General features: G+C 40.1%; 1 protein-coding gene across 2 annotated transcripts in view; it reads right to left on the minus strand.

Annotated features, from left to right (window-relative positions):
* rps2 (ribosomal protein S2) overlaps positions 1-27,097 on the minus strand; it is a 371,318-nt gene that overhangs the window by 216,646 nt on the left and 127,575 nt on the right. Inside the window, exon 1 of one of the 2 annotated variants that reach the window (XM_075454983.1) lies at positions 7,063-7,067. The exons of the other annotated variant lie outside the window; for it this stretch is intronic. The gene's annotated coding sequence lies outside the window, so the exon portion shown is untranslated. Of the gene's footprint in view, positions 1-7,062; positions 7,068-27,097 lie in introns of those variants that run through there. 2 annotated transcript variants of the gene reach the window in all.

Here is a 27,097-nt window from a genome sequence, read left to right on the forward strand (position 1 = left end):
CTTCATTTAAACTTGGTTTGCTGTCACTGCTTTTTTTTGCTCTCTGCTTGCAGCCTTCCACCGCAGCTCCCCGCGTAGGGGCAAAAAGTTTTGCTTCTGCTTACAAGACGTAGCTCCGATTAGCATACGCGCCGATGCTAGTATTTTTATTGTGCTGCTTACCCTGTCGTCCGGCATGGATCCCCGCTGCCGACGGAGTCGGAGATTCGGCTGAGATGGACGCGTGGAGGACATCCAGCCGAGCCAAGACGCGACACCGGGCGAGCTGTCACAGCGCGCCGCGGTCAGAGTCAAGGTAGGCAGCGGCGGGCTCCTGTACGTGGCAGGGCTTGCCGCGGTTAGACACGCGGCTTATTTTACACCGATTCACATGATTTTGCGTGACTATTGGTCCGTGGATCCTCGCGGTGAAGCTCTAAGGTGGAGCGCGCGCCTCTGGCGCTACACGCTGTTGATTGGTATTGTCTGCATTACAGTCTGATGGGTGCGGCGCCACCTGTCGTGTCGGGGTGTGAGTGCTTGTGCCTGTGGATACAGTGGGAGGTGATGTGAGTCAGAGGATTAACAACTATTGCCTTTCCTCGGTCAATGTCGGAAACATTGTTTGGACTAGTTCCTCCTCTCAGTTGCTAGCTACAGCATTGCTCGTTTATCCACCAGCAAACAAGTCTATTTTATTTTTTCCGACCGTATTGAATGCAAAGCTGCCAGGTATAGTAAAGTGAGTGCTTTTTATAATAAAATCAGAGATTCATTGACAAGTTTTCAGGGTTTCACTGTGAACTCAGTGGAGGGAGAATCAATTCTGTGCATGGAGAATGCAAAGTCAGAGCTGTTCTGCTGCTAAAATCACCACGGTGTCATGAACTGACTCCCATGCTCAAAACAAAGCATTTTGTGAATGAAGCCCAACTGTGGCTGTGGTCGAATTGATCTCATCATGTAGATCCACTGAGATTATTATTGCTCATGTATGTTCTGCTCGTATTAATTCGGCTCATCGTTGATAGGCCCTGAACGGTTTGATCCTAAAGAGAGAACGTCAGGATGCTACCCTGTTTGATATAGAAATGCACTTCGTCGTGTAACAACCTCCAGAGACCTACAGTGAAACTTCACTACTTAGCTGCATTTTTGCTTAACAAAAGCAACAGTAAGAGGCTGATTAGCTAGGCTATCGTTAAACTATGGAGCCTAAGTGTACTTGGCTGACTGAACTACCTTTGAATATTTATTCAACTGGTAAATGAGCTCTGGGAATTATAAATTTTAAACAGTGGAGGTCTCTACAGACACTCATATAGAGCGATTTAAAGAGACTTGTCCAGTAATACACAGTATTGCCTCTAACGGGAATCCTTTATTTAATGCTCTATAACTGACAATAAGAGAGCTAGTCTTATGCTTTATTAAGCCAGTCCTCTAAGCTACAAATAACACCATATCATAAGGATACATACTGCTCTCCTGAGCACTGCTGTGTGAGCTGCGATGCTCGTATACTAAGAGAATCATACGTACTGGCCAACTGGCTTTGTGCTTCCCGTCCAAACAATCCCTGCCATCCTCACTCGTTTCTTTGGGGCCATTTACGGGACAATTTCAAGCACAGTGCGTCCAACAGTTTTTGTGTTTAAAGGCTTGAGCATAAACACAAGATGGCACTTGAGATCAGTGATGCACTCGATGATTTAAAGGATCTGACATCTGTAGCAGTTCTACAGCATATGTTGTGATGCTTTGTGGACAAGCGTCCGGCCACTTCGTGTAACCAGCCTGTTTGTGATTGGCTCTTGCACAGCAAATGGCATGCTAATTTGCATGACATCAAAACATTTCAACCATCGTCTCCACGGTTGATGTCACAACTAATCCCTTCTGGAGGAGCGTTGTCCTTTTTCCTTCTGTTGAGAAGCAGCCTGTTAAAGCTGATTTCAGCTGTAAGCTGATAAAAGAGCAAACTGTCCAGTTAAGTACTGGTGCAGGATGAACCTCTGAGAAAACATATGTTGCAGGAAACACTGGAGGCTTATTTCTTCCCTTTAGTTTCTTGCTTGCAAATACTGAGTGTTGCTTTCTGGCTATTTGTATACGACTTATGCATGTGATGTGCTCGTGTTAGGAAGCACTTGCCTCTTCTCATTTTGTGTCATTTTGGAGGCTGCTGGTCTTCTTGGAAGTTTGAAAATAAATGGCATCCTGTTTCTCTGCTTACTCAAGCCATTGTGATGCCCTGTTGATGCCAAGTTGCCATGCTACATGTCATCTTGCACAGCTAGATTTTCAGTATTATTTTTACTTAAACCTGCTATAAGCTGATGTTTCAGCTAGCTGGAGTTTGTGCTGTTGGGAAGGTAGTTTTCAATGGGTCATTGAAAGATTTTTCCACTTAGAATAGCTGCCTACTGGAGTTAAAAAAAAATAAAAAATAGTTTTATTGTGCAGCTGTGCCTCTGTTTAAATAAAACAAGAGCCACTGGTAGGGCTTAACTTTGCATGAAAGATGCTGATTAAGATCGGAAATAAATTTGGGATGAAGTCAAATCATTAAAACCGCTCCCGGAATTGATGGCACGAACAGCAATGACAGAGGTCATTTGTGTTATGCTTATGGCTTTTAATTGTGTGGATAGCAAATATGCAAGCTCACGGTGGTCAGGTGAAGTGTGTTAAGGCTCTGCTTGCTTGGATGTTGCTTTGCTTTGCTTGGATGTTTTGCTTTGCTTGGATGTTGCTCTGCTTTGCTTGGATCTCGTTTTGCTGTTCTTGGATCGGATCTTGCTCTGCTGTGCTTGGATGGTGCTCTGCTTTGCTTGGATCTTGTTCGGCTTTGCTTGGCTCTCGTTTTGCTGTCTTGGATCGGATCTTGCTCTGCTCTGCTTGGATGTTGCTCTGCTCTGCTTGGATGTTGCTCTGCTTGCTTGGATCCTGTTCTGCTTGCTTGGATCTTGCTCTGCTCTGCTTGGATCTTGCTGCTTTGCGTGGATCTTGCTCTATTTTGCCCTACCGCAAAGCGCTGTCGCTGCTGTGGAGACCGAATATATTTTTATGGTGTACCTAAGTGGTTGAGTTCAATGCCTGCCCCAAATAAATACTCGCATCACATTTCAGTCTGTGTTAATGTAGGCCTACGGCAGTTCCACCTTTTAACGTCAAGCCTAGTCGCGGTTTAATAATCATTTTTGTAATACTACTAATCATAATGGTGACACACGTTGGTAGCTAATAAATCGTTGGGGGGGTAGGACACCCTGGTTCCAACTTATCAATTGGCTGGCTGCGTTCCGGTATGGTCTGTTGGGGTGTTTGTTGCCTTTACAGCAAATGGAAGGCACTCCACCTGAGGATGCTGCTGTTCCCTGTCTTGGCTTCCATGGAGCTCATGGGAAAGTCGGGAACTTCCTCCAAACAGAGCCATACCGCCAAACACAAATTGTATGCATTCAGAATAAGCTTCTGAAATTCATCTCTGTTTCTTGTCTCGTTTTGACGAGAGTGGTTCTGACAGAAATGGAGCACCGCGTTAGTTCTGGCAGACCACGTAGTCAACGCGCCCTTGCCTATTGGCTGACGCCGACCCAACCCCTATGGCTCCACAACCAGCTGCGCTCAATGGGTAATCAGCTCCTGCTCGCAATTGGATGCTGGCATTTGGGGCACTTAATTTAAACTTGGTTTGCTGTCACTGCCTTTTTTTGCTTTCTGCTTGCACCCACCACCTCCCCTGCTCCACCGACTTCTCATTGCCAACAATGTCATACTGTTGTTCATTGTTGCTTGCTCTGTTCTAGGGGGTTTGTTGCCTTTACAGCAAATGGAAGGCACTCCACCTGAGAATGCTGCTGTTCCCTGTCTGGCTTCCATGGAGCTCATGGAAAAGTCGGGAACTTCCTCCAAACAGAGCCATACCGCCAAACACAAATTGTATGCATTCAGAATAAGCTTCTGAAATTCATCTCTGTTTCTCGTCTCGTTTTGATGAGAGTGGTTCTGACAGAACTATGTTTTATTTTGAAAAAGGTTTTCTTACTCGATACATGATGTTGGGGCATTTTCAGTCGATAACATTTTATTTTCAACAATATTTTGATCATCCCAGGTGAGAGCAAGGCAGGCCATGCAGAGACCTTTTGAAGGGCAAAGGGTCGAAGTGAAAAAGGGCTGTACGGAGCAATTTTTTTGAATATATAGTTTTCAACATAACCTTTTGATTAAGAGCAACACATGTTCATTCTCAATGTAAAAATGGAGTCATAGAGCAAATTGCACCATACTGTGGCATTGTCTGTCACCCAAGTAAAACAAAGAGGCACCTTTACGTCTGTTTTGTGGGGACATACGTCACAGGGTAGAATTAATCTAATCAGTAAGTGGGATGGTGTGATGTTCACGATTTCAGGTGCATGTTCATAGCATCAACTTTCTTTTTGCCATATGCTCCAAACTTTCTATAGCTTTACAGTTGCTGATTGGAACACAATTCCCTTTATAAAAGCATCTTTGTTCTGCAGATTGACAAATCTTTAGACATCTAGCTTTTTGCCAGAGATTTAATTACGTGAATAACCAATCTCAAGAATGTGCTTATGTTTACAGTCTAAAATGCAAGTAAGTATATATGATTTGGCAACAGGCCAACTGCTTAGATTCCTGTATCCCAAGCTTGGTAAAACACCAGAAAATAGACAGGGCTAAGCAATAGAATTTATTAAGTGGCCCAGCTAAATGTAGACAATTATGTATTCTCTAAATGGGCAGACAGCAGTTGCATTAATCTATGACCCCAAAAAAAAAACAAGAAGAGAATAATTACTTAACAAGGAGAAATGAGGCACATTTGAAAACCTGCTTTCAGCCTATTTTGTGACCTGAGGAGCACAAGTGTGTCGTTGGTGGCTGACAACTGAGATACAATGGAGAAGTGCACTTAACCAAAAAAGTGCTAACTTTACCTTGCAAAATACACCAAACAGAGTGCACATAACACCGTTGCAATCCCCGCATACTGGCACTTGAAATTCCTTATTTTTAGAGTAGAGCAAATGACAGTATTGCTACAGCTGTGCATCAGTCTGTTTGCATCACCCCACTTCCCAGCGGAAACTTTGCTTAAGCATGTTACGCACGTCACAGATTAAAGGTGACAGAAATTACAGAAACTGATGGCAGCCTGATCAATTTATGAATGCATTTTATTTACAGCAAAAAGTATCACTAAACTTTAATGGATTAGGTCTTGGCAAGAAAAAAGAAAGAAAGAAAAAAGGCTTGACAAATGAGCACATTGGACCTCAAGGAGCAAAGGGACAGAGGCTTTAGTCGCACCCTCTGCATCTGCCTTGTGTGAAGGTTACAACAGGCTATTCCCTGTCAGTTAAAACCGATAATCTGGGATTATTCAGAAAGAGAAAGCTGTGTTGTTTGCCATTAATGTTGTGTGTTCTTCAGCTTTAGTCAAAATTTCAGCTACTTTGGTAACATCATCAGTCGCAAAGCTGATATTTAACTTAAGACAAACTGAATTCTAAGATGTGGTCCAACAAAACTGAGGAGCGATTCAACACCCAAATCAATTTAGGTTAAAGCTGTCAGACAGGCATTGCTGATCAAGGGGGAAAGAAAATACATTCATTATTTTAATCTGAATACAAAGCAGACATCAGAAAGTATTGATGTTGACTCAGTTTTAGATTTTTATAGGCTGTTATACGAACCACTGTTTACCTCTGGACATAATATTTATTACTTTCTTCATTAGCCTTCAACAACAGTTTAACTAACCAGAAAAAATATCATCAAAAGCTAATTTGTTATGCTATTTTTTGTATTTCAAACTTGTTCGGACCCAATTTGGCCTGCACGCAAATACTTTTTGTACAACTGTTTGATGGTATCCTTTAGAAATAAAAAATTGTAAAATGAGAAGATTGACTTCACTTCTCTGGGGTTTTTTTTCTCCTTTTTTTTTTGTTATTGTATTCCTTCAGCATTTATAGTTAATTCCAGAATGTGTTTACTTTAATTAAATTTGCATGTAAAGATTATCGTGTTGCTGATCATGCAATCTGTGCAAAGAACCAAACATTTTATTAACTGTCTTCTACAAATATAGTGTATTCATCAAAATCATCAAAATCTTTCTATCTATACATATAGAGATGTATATCTATATATATATATATAGATTTTGATGTATTTTGGATGTATACATATATGTGTATATCTATATATGGAATAAATTATTTTGTATTATTTGTCAAAATCAATGATGATTTTTGTTTGAGTCATTTCATCAAAACTAGCCACTTGTGTGATAATCCACTCAGTTACCCTCACAGTACTGCCTGTTGCTGTCCCCCATATGGATATTGACACCAATCGCCCACGATGTTGTCTCAAAAAATATATATCTCAAGGCTTCTGTCAAAAGAATGAATTACAGCACTGCTACTCTTCCCTTATTGTCTCTGAAATATCATACCAACAGGGCCAAATCTCACTTGATAAATAAAACTTGACCGAGAGTATATACAGCAAGAGAATACACTTTTTTTCAATTCTTAAATGTCTGTATCCCTCACTCTGGCTGATGTCAAATATTTCAGCAAAAAGAGGAGTAGTTAACACAAGGGTCTGCTAAACTGTTTCTGGTGCCTGTCATGCCCCAAGGTAAAGCACACAACCCAGAATTAGCTTGAGTACCTTCAGTGGGGAATGAAGCATAATTTGAGGGGCACAAACAAAGAACTGTTTAGGACTATCCAGGCAATCACCTGGCTCCCAATACCTATTATCCCTAGGCGGACCCTGCACTACTTCTCTAAATGCCTCCCAGCAGCATTGCTCTCCAACTGCTCCCATATTTCTGCTCCACTGGACGATAAAATAAAAGCCTGCCAGCTGCGCACACACGAACACACATGCAGACCCCCCCCCCCACACACACACACACACATACAGGCACATGTACACACAGATATACAACACTAAGTGCCTTGCAAGAAGGATTTACAATTAAAGGCACAGCGAGTCTTCTTACTGAATGCAAAAATGGGCTCTTGAGTGATCTATTGCCCTGCAGTGGTGCAGACTCAGTCAATCATCATGGCAGATAAAGCTTCAGAAATCTTGCTGTAGGCTGATCACATTTTAAGTTGAGCTGTGACATGAACTTTTTATTTATAAACAGGAACACTGACATATTCCAACAAATCCAGAGTCAGCCATTCAGGACACGAGCTGGTGACCTCTGTCTCGAACTGTATTGGTGAAAACTTTTTATGAATTCGTAGTTATCATTGTGACTGAATGATAAAGTGTATTCTACCACAGTGTACAATGAGCATTAAAAACATTAGCTTCTCTGTCATAACAACAAAGCATTGATCTACTATCGATAAAAGAAAAGGTCCTACCATTAGAAGCCTGTTTGGATCACTGCTCACCCTCACAGGGGCTATATTGCCATTGATTTTTCTCTGGCACATTGGGCGACTCAAAAGTGGTCTACACAACAGAACACACGACTCACAAACCATGGCTCGACTTCGGCGAGGCTGGGAGCAAGCAAACGTGGATTGCAAGAGGATGCGAGTGTGGCAAATTAATTTTAGTGACAAGAGATGCAGGCTGGAAGAACTCGTTGGACATCAGCCGAGGCCAATCACACCAGCTACTTTTGTTCCTTTTCATGGCAGCAGAGAGTTTTTACCCAAAGCCTGAGAGGAGAATCCAACTGCGTGTCAAATTATGGAGCCTCTGAGCGACTATTTTTGTCCGCTGCTTGTATGTGTGCTTTTGAAGTTATTTCAAGTGCCATTCCTTTTGGTCATTAGTTTGTTAAATGTGCTTTAAACGTGCATAACAGCTATGCATGTGAAGAATATTTCACAACACATAGAATACATTTATTATCAACAAAAATGGTTTTGACTGAATACATTTGTCTTTCCCATGAAATACTTCCATAAGTATTCAGACTGTGTTTTTATTACTTGGTTAAACGATCTTTTGACACAATGACAACCTCAAGTCTTCTTGGTAGTGCTCCTCCAAGCCTGCTGCATCTATTGTTTGGAAGTTTTCCCCATTCTTCTCTGCACTCTGGAAAAGGTTTTTATTCAAGATTGTTCTGTATTTTTCTGAATCCATCTTTCCCTTTATCCTGACTTGTCTCCCTGTCCTTGTCATCAAAAAACATCTCCACAGAATAATAAAGCCATCACCGTGTTTTGACCATTCCCAGTTACCTAACTTTTAAAGAGAAATGCCTTTCTACTGGCCACTCCAAAAATCTGAATAAAGGCTGTCCCTCTGTAAGGTTATCTAATTTCCACAAAAGATCTCTGGATCTTATTCAGAGTGACCTTTGGGTTTTTGGTTACGTGTCTGACCAAAACCCTTTGTTCCTGACTACCCAGCTATATACATCTTGGAATATCTTTGAAGTCTGTTCGTGGTTCTCAGCTTCTACCAGTTTCATGGTGGAGGCTCCACTGGGTGCTTTCAGTGCTGCAGGGATTTTCTTCTAACCTTCCACAGATCTGCACCTTAATGCAGTCCTGTCCTACTGGTCTATATGTCGTCCCCTCTGTCCTCGGCATGGTGGGTGTCAGGGAAAGATGTATGAATAAACCCTACAGCTGTATGTAGAAACAAAAGGGCTTAAAACTTAAGCTTCTTTATAGTTCCACTGAAGAATTTGTTGATACAGACCCCACCTGACAACAACCAGGGAGCAACAATTTAGGGTTTTGTCTGGTATTGGCGCCTCTTTTAGATGGCTGCTAATCTTTGATAATTGAACCTATAACTTCAAGTTCCTCGATCAATGTTCTACTCCAACGACTTTTAAATTACAGAGACGTAAGTTCTTCAAGACCTTTGACAGACTTTTTGTGATCACAAACTGTTGTGGTTGAGTTGACATGTTACAGCCCCACAGAGAATTGAAGCGCCACAGTGGACAGATTTCTGACTCAGACTCTGACTTTTTTTCTTTTTCCCTGCGTTGACTGATTAACCGGGGGCTTGCCAGGAATTTTACAGAAGAAGAGGTCATTCATACTTTACGTGATGATAACCAAAAATAGGTTAACTGTAGCTGAGCATCAGCACTTTCTCAGAACATGCCTGAATAATAAAAGCAGTGCAGAGTTGTTTCAGGAGCTTAGCGATGCAAAACAGCAGGACACGGAAAGCCCACAGCAATTCATGTACCGGTTAATGAGGCTAAACGATGTGTAATGTTTACCTCTCAGCAGAATAGTTCAGTTAAGGAATGATTACAGACTAGTTCAAGGAGTGTTCCTTCACTCACGGTATCATGGAATAAATGGGAAAAATGCAGATGACGGCAAGATTTGAAACTTCTCATCTATAAAATGAGTTAAGAATTAGTGAAGAAGTTGAGAGACAGACAGGTCTAGGTCAGGCATATAAAGCCCAAATAGAGTCAGCTGCATGCATCAGCACGAGCATGAGCAAGAGACGAGCCTAAGTCCAGCCTCCAGCTGAGGTCCCTCTGCCCTTCAGAGCAACTTCGGCCTGTAAGCTGTTATTATGACCCAGCATTTTCAGTCATTTTACATGAAAGTACAAACAAATTTAGAACTCTGATATTGCCAAAGGTAATTGTTTGATTTTGATTTGATTTTGATGTCTAATTTACTGTACTGTCAGGTGACAAATAAATAGATAAACTGACCTAATTAGAGGCTTTATTGGGAATTCAGTTGTGTCATATGTTCTTTTGATGTGCTGTTCGATAATCAGAAAGCAACCAATTATTTTCAAAATTCCTGTATTTTTTTCTCATTTGAACTGTTATATTGCTGTTTCATAAGGCAAATATATTTCCCATCCAATTAATTGTTGGACTAATTGATAGAATACTTGCTGAGTTAACATCCAGACAATTGTCTTAACATTATTACTTGGTTTTCCTGCTGATACATACCATCAGCTTTGAAACCTTGCGTGGACAAATCAGTGCCATCTTGATTATGTCTAGTGGATGTACTGGTGGACAAGATAGATAGAAGCGCTGAAGCTCGATTACAAGTGTCTGAAACATCAAAATGATTGAATGGGTCTGAAAACCTTCCATATGTATCGTTACAAAAATATATTATAGAAGACTATAAAAGACTGGATAGTGTAGCAGTAAGATTGACACATTTCATGTGGGTGACTTGGATTCAAATCCTGCATGAAAGAAACTACCTCTAGTAGGGGTCTTTAGGCAATACCCCCTTATCCTACACACCTACCAGTGTAAGTTGCTTTGGATAAAAGCGTCTACCAAATACATAAACTATAACAACAAAAAAAGCACAAAAGAAAGATATAAAATGGCCGACAGTTGATATCACATGTGGCTCTACACCATGCTGCTTATTTCTCTGGTTTTAAAATGTTTTTCTCATCAGCTGGGACTGTGCATGCCACATCCCTCTATTTGCTACACAAATGTCTTGTACGTGTTCTCTCCACTTGAACCCTCTCTTGTCCCTGAAGCATAAGCCTCATTTCTAGGTTATTCAAATCCACGTCGGTTATTGTCTCTTCATCCAGAACTTGTGTTTTGCTTGTTGTTGCAGCTTGAAAATAAGACACAAATGCTCTCTCTTTGTTCTCTCTTGAGCGGCACACAAATTCATGAAGTAGATAAAGGCCAAAAGCAGCCCAGCAGCTATGTCGCTTTTTATGAGTGGCTGTGACATGTTTACCAATACTTCTTTGTATCTTTGCTGAGGTGCTCCCATTGTGGTGTGAATAAATTTGTGTTTGAATGCACATGAATAAGTGTATATTTTGAAAAGAATAACAAAGGGCTGGAAAGTCAAAATGACTTTCCGAGCTCTTTTATCTTTTGTTTATCCTTGAATTGACTGAGGAATTATGTTTCTGGTCTGAGGATTTTACAAGATCCTCTGACCAGATTAGGTTTTTTCTTCCTTACATTTTTTTTTTTTTTTTGCTAATTTGCTGCTTTAAAAAAAGTTGACATTTTACTTGTACCAAACAGATTATCACGGACTCGAGCACTCTTGCAATCTCTCATGTAAGGGACTCAATTTTGCAACAGTTAAGCCACCATTACAACATGAGATGTCAAATAATGGTGTTTTAGAATGTTTATGCGATGAGGTACACAGTACCTTTAAATAGCCACTCACCACAATTAGCACACAGCTGCCTCTGCTGAGGGAGACAACAATCTCCATGTGACCACCCATTCAGGAAGATTGCCAGCGGATAGTTCTCCATTTATGTCAGCATAGTGCAGCTAGGTTCTGATGTACCGTAAAGCCATTATTTCTTTGTGTCTGATAGGGACTTAATTAGAAACATAATGAATCCACTGCACATCTGACAAGCATAATTAGGTCTGTCTGAAATGCAGGGATAATTGGGTTTTCAGTTCAGGCCCCCAGAACATCGACCCAGACACTCCTCCTGACCCCCCGTGCAGGTCCCCAGGTCCCTGGGCTGCTTTCCCCAAGCAGACATGATGGAAGGTCAGTATATTGTTACAGGAGGCAAAGAACTATCTCACCATGTTGACTATGTATCTGTTGTGAGCTTTGTGATCCATGGAAACTCGTCTGATGCCCTTTATAATCCCATTAAAACTATTGTCTCCAGCTTATGCCTCTCTCTCTGGAGGAGGGAAACTAAAAAAGAGTCGGCCTGCTGGAGCAGAGCAGACCTGTGTGACTGAGATGTGTTTGCCAAAGGGAGTCTTGGGTTATGAATTATGGTGTTATACCCTTGACTTTTAAATGTATAGATAGCACATAACTTTTATCAATATGTATGACTTCACATTGTGCTTCTAATCATTTTACATTGTTGTTGACTACAGTAGCTGTGCAACTACATGAAAAGGGTGAAACATCTAAATTAGGAAACAAGGCCAATAATGTTTTTACTGTTGTTTTTTTATTACTGATATTCAGTCCTGTTAAATCCTGTGAAGCAACAACACTGTGTCTCCCGAATGAGTAAAGGCATGCGTGCGGTGACAGATTATTACAGCTATACACAGAAGAAACGTCTGTTCCAGCCCTTACTGTTCCCAAAACTTACCGAACCAGAGAGAGCCCCCTCAATGGGACAACAGCTTATTTAAATATCTTTAAATCATTCAAATTCTCAGCAGCGCACCTGCGTAGTTTTAAATAAATGATCTGAGTGTTTGTTCATTTGGACAAAGGAGAGACACACAAAGAGTGAAACAGACTAAAAGACAGATTCCTTGACTTATTGATGCAATATTTCATCATGGGACACATACTGTTTTATTTATCTTGCATTCAGTCATATCCTTATAATGCATACATACATAATAGAGAACTGCACTAAGATCAGGTCCCACAGTAGCCAATGCAACTCTTATTGTAGCAATAAAGGATTAACAAAGCCCTTGCTTTGGCAAGCCTCCGTGAACATATTCTAGGTGGCTTAGATGAAATGAGGGAGAAAGCAACCATGGTCAGTTAAGTTCCGTTTCCACCGTCAGTACGGTTCTGGTCACTTCGTATCGGTACGGTACAGGTCGGGTTGCTTTGGGGTCAGCTTTGCGTTCCCACTGTACAAAGGGGACCCTCAGGGGTGGGCGGAGCTCATGCCAAAGCGTCACTACGTCGATCGCTCCAAAGCTTCTTCCACTTAATGCGACACTGGCTCGTGGTTCGGTTGAAACCAGTCTCTGTCATTTTTGCGGCAATCAGCTGGAAAACCTTTTCGTTTGGCACAGCGCCATTGAGCTCCCGCTGCACAGCCTCCTCACCAACAACGGAGAGCAGAGCCTGCATCTCCTCAGCACTCCAGGCTCCTCCCCAAGGGAACCGGTCTTGTGTGCTAGGTATCCCAAGCAGAAGGGTTCCAAAAATGGTAACGGGTATCATGGGACAGGTACGCTTTCGTGGTAGTGAAAACACTGAAATAAGCGAACAGTTCTGAACCGACCCGTACCGGACTGCATAGTGGAAACGAGGCTTTAGTGCAACAAACACGACATCTGTGCTGGGTCCATATTTGACCACTCAAAAGCAGTGTTGGTCAAGTTACTTTTAAAAAGTAATTAGTTACAGTTACTAGTTACTGCTCCCAAAAAGTAATTGAGTTAGTAACTCAGTTAGCACATTGTAAAAGTAATTAGTCACTCAGCAAAGTAACTGTGGCATTATTTTTTATGTTCTATAACGTTGTTACGTTCTATAATATCTTTAACATCAAATATGTTTATATTAACTGATTGAAGAATAAAAACACTATATACAGTGATTTAGAACATTCGGTATTTATTTGAACTCAATAGATTGCAGCCTGCCATATGATGCATAGAAATAAAAACATAAATATTGAATATAAAATGATGGTCACCTGTTTCTGATCCGAAAAATCGAGTATTGTTTGTTTTCGAGTGGCTCCGTCTCCTTCGCTGGGGCTCATGCTAGCTGCATTTGGGCTTGGGGTTGGGTTAGCAGCTGCAGAAGCAAAAGGTGTCATATTCGCATGGGTTGATGTAAGGTGCTACATTAGATTTGAGTTACTTGAATCAGACGTGGATAAAGTTTTTTTCCCTGGGCATGGCGTGCACGTTACATACACATTCTTGCCTTTTTATCTCCACGAGTGAGAAGTAGTGCCGATACTTCCAGTTAGAGAACGCTACCTTTGAACTTCCCTGGCTCGTCGCCATTGTCGCCGTCTCGTTTGTGTTTAGTAGTAGTCTTCAGAGCGTGCAGTGAGACATCGTGAATAGGTCATCCGCCCACCCAGCCAATCATCATCGCATTTGCAACGGTGTCATCATCCCCACCCCTGCTCTCTCCAGGCAGCATGCAGCTGATGTGTAGCCGAAAGCCTACAACCAAATTGTAGTAACGCGCCACTTTATATTCTCAGTAACGATAACGGCGTTGTAACGATGGGAAAAGTAATTAATTAGATTACTCCGTTACTAGTAACGCCGTTATACTTAAACCCCGTTACTCCCAACACTGCTCAAACGTTTCCTGCTGCAGTGGAACTGATGTAGATGCAGATTTATTTGATTTTTGACTTTTGATTCTAGATCAGTCGCCCAATTTCATACAGTGTGGAACCTTCACTCTTGAAGGCAGTAGCTGAGCCCTTTACTCTATTTTTAAAGCCTGTCTTCAGCTTCATTACCCATATTTGGAAATACTCTTAAACCCCTGATTTATTTGCAGCTGAGAATTTTGTATTTCATTTAAATAAATAACTTAAGGGACTGTCAGTTTTGTTTCAAAACTGGAAACCTCTGCTAGGGTTTTCATAACTTATCTCATTGCTACCTTGGACAGAAACCAGCATCGTGCTACCTGATATTTTGGCGTCTAAGGTGTTTTGTCCAATGGACCGTAGTTTGCTGAAAAACAAAGTTTTGAATGTTGGTTTCAGTCCTAAGGCTGGTAAATGGCTCAGAAATGATTTTGAAGACAAAATAATGTGTGTCTACATGGAATAACCACAAATGTGATTTTCTTGAGATGAATAAACGTATCCTCCAGGTTTTCACTTTGAGACCTATTTTGTTTAAAAGAACATTCAAGCAAAACCTCTTGGCTGGTGATATGATAATTTAAATGCATGCTCCCTCTATGGAATAGGTGATGTAAGAGCTTCAGGAAGCATTTCAGTCTTTACAGACCGTTTACTGAATGCAAAATTGTTTGTAAAAAGTCTGAAAACAAAGTTTCTCGTCTCTTCTGAATCTCAGATACAATAAGTTGATGGTTAATGCATTATCACAATAAATCCAATACAAACATCCTCATACAAACATGCGGTCTTGTAAATAGTTAATAAGCTTTCATGTTGTAAACATATTGTAGAACTAATTACATTTTAGTAATTGATCTTCATTTCTTATGCAAAGAAAACGACTCGTAGCTAATTTCACGTGTTTATTGTGTTTATTGGGATTATTATTTCACATGCATGCAGGCTCCTCTTTTTCTGTTTAATGGAGCCTTGACTCAATATATCATACAGAAAAATATCTCAGACCTTGAATTCTGGAGATGAATATACCAATATAAACCTTAGAGACAAATACTGTGTGGCCAGTATTTGTGAAAACTGGCCACACACAGACCTTGTACTTTACAAGCATATGACTGATAAATGGATTCCCCAGCTTCTCCAGTCAAATGTGTCCAAAGTGGCCCTAAATGAAAATACACTTGACTTAGAAGATCAAGACGTGGGTGGATTGACGACATTTAAGCAGCTTAACACCACTGAAAATAATGATTTATTATCGATACTTCAGTCAGGTAACGCTTGCAGTCTTGATATCTCTGTTCAGTCATGCAGCTACAGAAGAGAGTTTTGGAAATTCGACGACTTGTGCACAATCACCTGCATGTTTTTATTACACTGCATATACTCACTGTTCAGAGTGTATCTCCACTTATCAATAATCAGGGCTCTCAAGTTTTCAAGTTTGCTTGGAGTGAGATTCGGGCGGGGCAGGGGCCGGGCCGTGTGCGCGGCGGGGTTTCTTTCGTTTTTTTTGGGGGGGGGGCTGGTCCCTTGCAGTATCCCATCGCCATAAACTAGCTACTTAAAGAACAAAGAAATTGTTTTATTAATACCAAAATCACAAATCTTCACTTTTACACTAAATTCTGCTATATTTGAAAATAAATTGTTTTAGGTAGGCCTATGCAAAGTCTTAACAAAAAAAAATAAAAAATGTATGTCTTGTTGTAAGTGTTTATGGTAGATTTTGATGCTTGATGACTGATATTGGGGGCTACCATTTAAAGCACAGCCATTTCCCCAGTCATGATGGATGACAGAGTTCCATTCAGAAACAAAGTGTTCCTGGTCTTGGTTTTATTGAGCCCCACCATGGAAAAAACCCTCTCTGCATCAGCATTTCAGTGCGGCAGAACTAATACCAGTTTGGCAATTGTAGATAGCCTTGGGAATCTGCTCATACCAGTCACCTTTGAAAAAAATTAACCATGGAAGCCTAATTACACTCCTACATATTTTTCATTTTTCATTGAAGCTGCAGTCTGCAAGATTTGTTGTTGTCATACGTAAAGTCTTACTTTTCGGCATTTTAAGAGTTTACATGATCTATCAGAACGCTTGAAGTTGAAAACGGTGACCTCCGTAGTCGCAAAATGCAAGAAATGCTTATTTTTTAACCAAAAATAAAAAGTTATTCAACTTCCTGTCCCGCCCCTTCAAAACACATGAGAACTCGTGCACGTAGACGTGCACGCCAGATGCGCCTACACGACTCCTCATTCATCAACTCACCTGTCATTTGCGATCATGGAAGACACAGTAAGTAGACTAGCCCGTAATGAAGTTCAATAGTCCAGATAAATAAGCGTGGGGACGAGCCTACCTTGTATCGCGCGTGCACAATCGGTGATTGACAGGCAGCAGAGCCCAGCTCGTAAACCTGATTGGTTACCTTTTACCGGTCCGGTCTGCAATTTTGTAAACAAACCTGCTGGCTTTGGAGGGACCTAGCGGGACATATAGGGGACCTAGAGAACTAATTTTTTTTTGTATTGGGGTATTTAATGTACTACTTTCAGAATCCCCGGACAGTTCCAGGCATTATGCTTGAAAAAGAGTTGCAGACTGCAGCTTTAAGTTGCTCATGTCAAAGGGTGTGTGCTGAATATTTAGGCCTACTACTCCAACGAACACTTTAATCGGCAGGTATTGGTCTTTTACAAAGAGTAGGAAAACTATAGTAACTAATAAAAGATTCAAATAAATGAAGATATGACCTCCTGATGATCCTGACGGTTCTCTTCCACCTCCAGCTCGTCTACAACTTCTGCCCGCATTCAGAGCATTATAGGCTATGTCCGCTGTGCATTCATGGGACGCGTGCTTGCAGCTGAAAGCTATTTCACACCCGGCAACAAGAAATTCTGTTTTCTGATTGGCTGAGAAATTCTATTTTGTGATTTGCCGATGGGTTGCTACATCAAGACGGCTGTACCAGAGCTATAGTTCTGAGCTGTTCGAGCGCACAGTAACCTGCCATTGACTATAGTATAGGCCATTAGAATTTCTGTGCGACGAAGTTGATCATTTCTCAGCGTGAGAAATGGCATGTGTGGCGTGTGAGCGTGTGAACTTGTTGAAATGCGTGTGTCTCACGCTCAATGCGTGAGACTTGAGAGCCCTGTCAATAATGCTTTGTGTTACCAGGTTGAACAAATTTATCCACAAGTAGAAAGTGTAGCTGCCCTGTCCACCAAAGACATTCCCAAACAGAAATCTTTACAATTACACTTCAGCCAACATTCAGGCTCTGTTTACATTAATTCATTTCACCATTTCTTCGTGTCAGCGTCTAGCAAACTATTTACATTTACACTGAAACAGGGATCGGCTGATTCGCTAGTCACATGACTAATCAGCCATCACATCACATGATCGCCCTTGCATCTGAAGCATGAGCAACTGCTTTATATTAACAGATTTATCAGGGCTGCTCTGGACATTTGAAAGTTCTCGTGCCATTCTTCGGCGACAACAACTTGGTCCACGAAATTGTCCCGCCATGCGCTGCTTCTTCCCGGTCTAACCCAAAAGCAGCGCTCCATGTACGGCTTGCGTTGCTGCTGTGGCTGGGTTCTCATTATAAAAGCCGAGTAGCTAGAGCTCAGCACTGCGGATCCTCGTTTTTCACCGTTTACAACTGCTAAAATCAGCATCGTAAGTGAATACTTACGTGGGCTCCGGCGTCTTTGAATTCTTCCACCTATGAAGTCGTATTCCAGTGTTTTAATGTAAATGGACAGTGCATCCGCGATAGAAACGATATAGAAACAGATTAGTATAAATGGCACCTCAGGGTGAAATTGAAGTGTACCAAAAGTGAGAACTGACAAACAATGGCATGTCAGGCTGTGAAAGGCCTGTCGTCAATAGTCCAAAAACAACAAAGGCAGTCAGAGACAGATACAGGTGAGAAGAGATGTCTACGTACGCAGAGCACTATTACAGTGTGAAGATGATGATGATAACAGCACCAACAATAGAAGTCAGATAATCACAGCTGCCTTGGTGACGGCACAGCATGATTAACACTAATGACCCTACACTTTATGAGCCTCTAAAAAGACAATTAGTCCTCCCACTCTCCTCCTCCTCTTCTCTCTCGGGCAGTGAACGTGAATTTAACCCACACCTTGCTCTCCTATTTCATCCCACAGCTGCTCTTTCTTTTCTTTTTTTCTGTTTTTGTTAGTTTTTTTTGTGTACCATCTTTTTGCTCACAAATAATTTAGCTTCCCCCTATCTGAGAGGATATGCTGTACTTTCAGGACATGGACATCTGTATCTGCACATATAATTTTTTTTATGCTGAAAAGCAACTGGAAATCGGTGGCGCATATCGGCTCGGAAAAGAACATAATCTTAGAGTTTTGCCTTTTTTGTCACATCTTGGAGGACTTTCGTCAGACAATTCACGGGCCGCAGCTCGCAAATACAGCAGGCAATTATATGTGATAGATGATCCAATAAGGTGACACTTGCTAAGGTGTAGTTGACATGTGATTGATCATATGGCAAGTGATTGATGAGTGAAGAGAATATGATCACTAGTCTCTCTAAGATACAAGGCCCACTGGGTATAACAACATTTCTCAGGAGTCAGCAAAAAGGAACAAAGTGTGTTGCTGTGGATTACCGTGTCAAAGTTTCAGCCATGGAAGATGGAGATGATATCAGCTCCAGTGACATTGTATGTCCTGACATTATGCTAAGTATTGATTCACTATTGCAGAGAAAGAAAAAAGAACTAAGTGAGTATAAAGTAAGTATTAAAAAATGATAACACAAAATGTGGGACTCTTCTGTTCGCATGATGAACAGGGGATAAAAAAGTTAACACTTCAACCTTTAACCAGTCTATTTTCCACATTTAACAGATGGTTTCACACACTATAATGTTGCTCGAAGACTGTCAGTGGAGGGAGCTACATGTAATTGTTTTCTTGCAGGTCAAAGACACATGTTTTTACTTTTATGTATAAATCATTGCCTACTCAAAACTTAAGCTCAATTAGTGCAGATTTGAATGAGGAAATATGTTCCTCAGAAACATCTGCTAGGATTTTGTTTTCATGGTTGTTTCTACAGTGCTTTGATGTGCATAATTTGATATGGGCTGGTGACCACTGATGTGAAGTACTCACAGTTGGGATACCTTTAAATACAGCTTTTGTAAAACACTGTGTTGTGCATTACAGAGTGATGTCGCTATTATAGCTTCATTACAGCTTCTTAACATCTCTGACAACATTTTCCAGAGCGCATGCTTTGCTTTAAGTAGATAGGATTGGCTATGTTTACCAGCTGGTATGAATTCTTTCAGAACACCAACAAACAGTATCAATATAGTTGATAAATCTGTGCTTGTATGAACAGCACAGTTGTCTGACAAGACTAACTACAGCGTGAAGCAAAGTAAAACCAATGGCAAAGGAAAAGTTGGCCACATCCATCTTTTAACTAATGTGAAATCCACCATTGGCTCACTGAGCTGAAATGTTCATTATCAACAACTTCTCTCACTCTTAATTAATCAATGTTGCCAACACCAAGAGCCACAACGTTTTTTATTTATACAACACTCAGGCAGAAAGAGTCAGTGTATATCATGCAGCTGTATATAAAATGAATGACATGATTAAGTAGTTTAATGTCCTGGGGATGAATTGAAATAAGCAGTAGCACATGGGAATGTGCTGAAACACGAGTAGAATAATATCAATTACTTTACAAATTCCAACATTTGTGTAAAGACTAAAATTTACAGTCAGATCAAAAACGTCTTACTTGCTAATCTTCTCTAGAGGCAGAATTAAGTTCAAACACAAGCCCTGCACTGCAGCAAATCAGTGGAATGCTGCAGGTAGTTATTCATAGACTAAGGATACAAATGAAAATATTGTATCGTTATTCTGCCTGTTTGATATGTTGGTCTGAGGAGTTACAACTGCCCAATCTTCATTAGCAGCACATGACTATGCAGGAAGTTGGAGAGCAGCTGTCACTGACCTGGTCAAATCCAAGCACAAGAAATAAATGCTGGTGTTTAACTGCAGTCATAAAAAAACAAGAAGCTATGTACTCAACAACAATGGTTTCTTGTAAGCATTGACACAAAAATATAAGTTGTTCCCTAGCCTAACCCAAAAGCATTAAATTTGAATCAACTGTGTGGCTGCTACACTGGGGGACCATTAAAGTTTTCCTCCTTCCAACCAGAGAGTAAAGTGGTCTTGATACCTACGAGTCCCTGGTGTTCACAGGCTCTTTGGCACTCAGAACTAATCCTTGTGTCAGGCCTGCATGCCAATAGCTCTGTGGTGCATGGGGGCTCCAGTAATGACTTTCAGCCAAACTCACTGCCAAACCTTAGCGTCCAACACCATGTAATTAGCAGACTATTGACTCTCTCACACACCTGGCCTGGGCAAATTGAAGAATGACTACAATTAATCTAATGCTCTCAACACTGGGGCCATGACAAGTGGGCACTTGGTGCAAAAGGGAGTAGTTTCATGTGGTTCATTCCTGTTGTGTGCCTGTGGCTGGTACATTAGGTCTAAAGCGGACTGTAATTTAAGCACATGCAGTCTACCGTGTGAAGGAAAAGAGACCATGATAATGTCTCAGGGGTGTTGAAAAAAAATCAGCCAATCAATATCACTTTGCTTTATTGTGCTTTGATTGGCTATATAAACAAATCTTCCATGTGTTTACACTTTGATTTGTGATCACTGATTAAGTTGGGTCTCTTATTAAATGGATTCAGTTCACATCTTTCTTTGATTTAAAAAGGAATCAGTTCTCTCTTTATAGTTAAGAATGTCTGATAAGGATGCTTCTTAATTCACATATCCCATGTAACGATAATCTTTAAAAGAACAGTCTTTTAACTGAGCAAAATTTTGCTCTATTTTCTGCTGGTCAGAGAATCTGTGAACATGGCTCCCCTTTCTGGGAGTTCTGACGATTTGCTTAATTTACACATAGAAAAATGGAAAGAAAGTAATTATGGACAACACATTAATGATCGGATGGCCTGATCAAAACACAAATTGCAGGAGATAAATGATGTTAAGAAGCAGTCTGACCACATCCGTCAGGCTAAACTGCCACACAAAGGATTTCATTCCACAGTGTGATGATAAAGGACAGAAGCTGTACAAAAATATCTTTTCATGTACCACATTCATCCTTTTCTGCTTCCAGCTGCAGCCCTAACAATACATATATGAATATCCATTCATCAGTTACATCTGCAGTGTGCACATGAACATGCAGGATGATCTGCAGGATTGCATTTCCATCTCTATTTTCACTGCTGCTCTCAGTTTGGGTCTGAGAGAACTTTGTGCATCTGTGCGGGACACATCACCACCACTGCGATGGCACATCCTCAGAATGCTAAATATTATAAATATTTCAGCTTTTGCTCTCTATAACCTGCCATTCTCTCTGGACTCAGTTCAAAGGGGGCTCTGAAGCCAGTAGTCAAGATCACATGGTGTGCAATGATAGTTCAAACTCACCCCTGAACTTGCTTGTTAACATGCTTTGTGGAAACAATATTGGCCAGCTGCTTTACTTTTTCACTGCATATTTTACCGGCAGCACGCTGTGGTCAGCCAATCCTTGGAATAATTTAAGCCTTTACAATAAAACACTCACTTGAAAGGCTTGAATTTTAATCAAAATGATTACATGCTGGCAAAAATAGTTATTGAAGAACTGCAGGAAAAAAACAACAACAAAAATTTTGTGGAATTGGTCACACTGCAAATATTCAGTAGGGTGTCATCTGCTCTTGTTGGTTTTTTTTTTGGTTTTTTTTTAAGTATAAACACAAGCATGGCAGAGTTGCACTCACTCATCATTTTTCTTTTTATTGTTTCATCAAGTAAATCTGTGAGTAAATTCTCACAATAAGCCAGCTGTAACTTACTATTTGTTGTTTTTTTTCTGCGTTGTCATTGCATTTAGTCAATTTTCTGTGGTAGCAAGTAAAAGTTTTAAGTTGTCTTGTGCTTTGAGGGAACCTTCTTGAAACACAATGGACCTGAGAAAGAAATAAATGAGCTAATCTTGCCTGCTGCTGCTGAAATTGATGCGCTCTTGCGACCGGAGGCCAAATTGATTTCTCCTCGTATTCCAAAACTGAGAGACATGAAAGCTACATGACCACTGAGACACTGGTTAGAATTCACACCGTGGTGGTATTATCTTCTATTTACTTGTTTACAGGGGTAAAATGGGTTCTTCTTCGTTTTTTGTCAGGGACGAGGGGTTTTCCTGTGATTTCAAGGGTGCAATGGGTGCAATGTCTGTGTGCACGTAGCCTGCAAAACTTGACTGTATCATAGGAAAAACTGTAAATAGAACATCACATCCCTCCTGTCTACCAGTCAGCATCTTTCTAAATAAGTTGGCTATGTTCAAAGATGAAAACAATAAAATCTTTCCGTACGTGTAATGGAGTTGAAATGGAGTTGTTGTTGCTGAAGCTAATGAAGAAAATAATAAGATAAAAAAGAATATGGATAGCACTTAAATTGTATTTTTGGATACAAACATATTATCTGTGACTCCAGATACATTTCCTTAGCTTTCTGTCACATTCTGACGTACATTTTGGATGTGCTTTGGTTTTTCATGCATAGTGCTGAACCTTGTGAAATAAGGAAAAGCTTGTGAAAATGAGAGAATAAAAAAGTATTTTTAGACTAGACAAAAAAAGACAAAGACAGCAGCCTTATTTATTTTCTTTAGTATTTTCTTTAGGAATTGGTTGTATTAGCATACATCACCTGGCCATAGTATATTATACTGTGATATTGTGCTCAAACCACCATAGTCCTGGCAATGCTAATATTTCAAGCTAGCTTGCTTTACAGTTTATTTTCATCTAAGCAGCTAACTTTATCTAATAGTGCAAGAAACTTGCAACATAATTTGCTAAAGTAAAATGCTTCAAAATAATGTTTGTTGTTTGCAATTTTGAATTTTCCCCCCTTACATTTCATTATACTGTTGGTCAGACAGCCAAGAGAAGATGGGGCATTATATAATATTATCAGCATCACTCATATCTCATGCCTGACGGGATGACAAGTAACCCAGGTTGCTGATCTGCTCAGTAAAGCCGTGAGCAGAGAAAAGGGATTTTTGAGGCGATTAGCAGGGGTGTGGTTGAGTTCTTATGTGGTTTAAAAACATAAATGCTCTCAAAAAATAGGGAAATTAGGTTTTATTTCTGACAGAACAAGTCGCTCAGAAAAAGTTTGAGAACATCTGGAAAAGTCATTGAGACGGGTCAAAATTTAAGCGTGTTGTTTGCGAACATTCACACTAACTTGAGACTCCAGATGTCTTCAAGCCTGAGAGAAGTTTGAATAATATGTACAGCACTGAAGATATACTAGGTTAAGTGTCACATATTGAAAAAGTATATGTGCCGACGCTGAGCCCTAGTCAGTTAACTCTTGACCATACACACACACACACACACACACACACACACACACACAAACAACTCTTTGTTTGTTTGATCAAAGACACAAATGGAAACACGAACTATTGATATTCTTGTGCAACTATCCTGTGAGGCATGGGGCTGACATGAACATTTAGATGAATACAAGAATGTTAAACTAACTGTTTGACCAAACTGGAGCCCCACATGGCCAGGCCTCTAAGTGGAACACAAGCGTTAATGGGATATTTGTCAAGCAAGGACACTCAGCCACAGACAAGGAGAAATAAACAAGCATGTATGACCGGGACAACCTTGGCTATTATGATAAACAAGCACATTATTTGAAAGTCTAATGACCACTAGCTTAAATGTACTACACTGTACCTTTCAAGAGCCTAAGTTGCACACTTACTGCTTTATTGTAAGTAAGTATGGGGAGATCTGTATTTTCAAAGGAAATATTGACAAATTGGCAAGGAAATTATTTATTGATCTTTTCTAGATGTTTGCACTTTATAGTCAAATATTTAAAAATGTGTTGAGCATCACCAGAAAAGTCCTGATGGAAAGAGAAGTGTTTATGTTAAACATGGAACAGAACAAAAGTTCCAGGTTTTACATCGTACTTTTAATGCTGAACAATTTTTCACAACTTCACAAACTGGTGGTTTGCCAAGTATTGATGAGCACCCAGTAAGTGGTTTCTACGTAAAGATAACTATATTTTTATTCAACCCCAATATCAGCATCTTGTTTTGAGAGGAACACGTTCATCTTGTAAAGGGAATGGAAATTAGATTATAATTGTATATTATTAATAGATAATCAGCTGCATGTACATCTAAGGAATGAACACTGACTGTAATTTACTATTATAAAAAAACACTGATACTTTTGTAAATCCATATCAACCTCATCACAGATTCATTTGTTACAGTGTTGACTTAAGAAATACACCTTTATATCTTTAATAGCCAAGCCATTGGTCAACCTCATAAACAAAGGTATATGATAATTCTCCACCACCCTTTTAAGCTGAGAAGCCAAACGCAATAGCTTACAGTAGCTCATTAGGCAGTTGAAATGCTAAATCTCATTTCATGGGTCACCGGTACAGTAACTGCTGTGAACATAATCATCTGCAAGCGTAACTGATTCAATGTGCACCAACATAACCTTCGACCTTCATCCCCCCTCTGTTAGCTAAACCGACGCAGTGCTTAGCCTCTCAACCGACAAAAACAGGGTCAGTGACGATGACTAAAAGCTGACGATGCACTATTCAGAATGGGTGGAAAATTTTGTTCATTTGACAACACTTCTAAAAGCAGGGTTTACATGTGAAAAACCAAGGCAGTTGTCGTACAGTGCAAGAAAGTAGTTATAAAGTCATAGTTTATTATTTAAAGGACTGAGCTGCCTGCCGAGGATATGACAGCTCAATTCAGGGGACTGTTTCTTAGACTTTTCCAAAATCTGTACTGTACTGATAAACACTTTAGTCACTTATAATTAGCATTGATGAAGAAATGCAGATGTCTTTATCTCACCTTAAATGCGATGGGAAAAGTACTTCACTGAGCCTATTGAGAGTGTTGCAACTGGAAAGTGGGCTTTTTTCCTATTTTCCTTTTTTTTTCTTTACTCATCTCCTTCATAAACACTTAACACTGCCGTCAGTTTTTAGTTGGTAATTTTCTTTCTCTAAAGAGTGGTACAGTAATTTATTTTCATTCTGATGTTTCCCAATGCAAACAGTCAGGTTCTAATGTTTTCTTTTCAGCGAGACATCATTAAATTTCATGCATTTGTACATTAATGTTCTCTCTGAGAGCTGTCGACAGTCTGAGCAGCATGAACACCAATTTGACTTTGAATCTTTCTTCTACAAGAAAGCTGAAGGCGATGTGTTAGACATCTGTTCATGCATAAAAACACTTAAAGATAATTATCACACTAACACGACTGTCAACACTGTGCACAAAATTAAGGCACTATGTACTGTAGGAATTTCACTTCCTGCTCACCTCCACCACGAGTCGGACTTTGATTTAGAAATTCTGTCCTTGAATCCTTGTGTTCCACATTGAATATGAGTGGGCCTTTGCTCAGCACACCAATACCATCAAATCTGCCATTTCTTTCTGATAGCATTGGAGGTGACAGCTCATCTGAAAGCTCCTGCAGCCGCAAAGAAATGGGGTGCTCCATGCATGCCCTAGCACATATACACTTAATAAGAACAGCAACAGAGAGGTTTGGATATTAGTTCTGCCTCTGGAGTGGAACCTGTAAAAGTGTTTTTAAATTAAAGAAAAAAAATGTAAATTTAACATGCACCATGAAAATAGATTTTAAATATTCACTACAGAATGTCATACATTTTAACTTGCTTTCTTTAGAATCTAAAGTCTGCATATTTCTGTCTATTTGCTCTGTCTTTCTTCTCTTTCTCTCAGTTGATTTTCTTGACTGATGTGTGCAAAGTTCAAAAGTGATCTGAGCTAGCTGCTGTGATGAATCTACAAGGTAAATCTGGAGTCAGCATGAAAATAAAAGATGCTGCAATGTGCACAGAAAAGGAAAAAAGCCTGTGATGATGGCCAGGTTTTATTTATGGCTGCCCCGCTGCACTCTATATGTCATTCAGTTGTCTTCAGGGACAAGCAATACTGTTGACCTGTCAATCACAACTGGTGTTGCCTCAAAAGGCAAAGGGAGGCATTTCCTCGTGGGTTATAGTTTTGGAACTGTTGTGCTATGTTGGCATTACATTGCAATATACTCAGTCAAAATGAAAATATGAGCAGTAATCTGAGAGAAACCATTGAATGCATGTTGTCAATACTTTGATATTGACTTTATAACATGCTTTCTGTGCACACGGCAAGCAAAAAAATGAATGATGTATCTCAAAAACAGAAGTAGAACAACAACAGAGAATTAAAAAATGAAAACAAGCGTCAGGAAGACATTATGTTAGCGTGAAAAAGGGTAAAGGATTCAAGGAAGCTGGAGTTCTTACAGGCAGCATGGTCCTGCTGGTGTGTGGTCAGTCCATTCTCTGATGTCTGAATGATGCCATATTAAGAGGCTGTCAGAGCAAGTCAGTTTCCACCAGATCAACTTGCAAGCACACCACTTAGGGACCTACATCCATTGCCTTTCTTGTGTAGTGCATTGTGATGGATGACATATGCAAAGGACTGCCCAAGGACTGCTCAAAGGACACAGGCTATTGTAATCTAAAGCAAACTGATGGTCACTTCGAGAAAGTTCAAATGTATCTGACCCCACAAAAGTTTATTTGGAAAAAGTCTTCCACATTGAAAATTCAGAGCTGGTTGTTGCAGAGATATAAAACATACATTTACAATATTTTTAAAGTAGTTTTAGTAATCATCCATGTTTTTATAATCTTACTGTATGTCATTTATCCAAATAATAATAATCTTGTATTAACTGGTTCCAAAGGGAAAAAAAGGGAGACGATAATACAAAGCCTTTACATTCGTTTTAACTGATCAGCCTGTAACGTGATAA

Source organism: Odontesthes bonariensis, chromosome 21 (genome assembly GCF_027942865.1).
Source record: "Odontesthes bonariensis isolate fOdoBon6 chromosome 21, fOdoBon6.hap1, whole genome shotgun sequence".
In the NCBI taxonomy this organism is placed as follows: Eukaryota; Metazoa; Chordata; class Actinopteri; order Atheriniformes; family Atherinopsidae; genus Odontesthes; species Odontesthes bonariensis.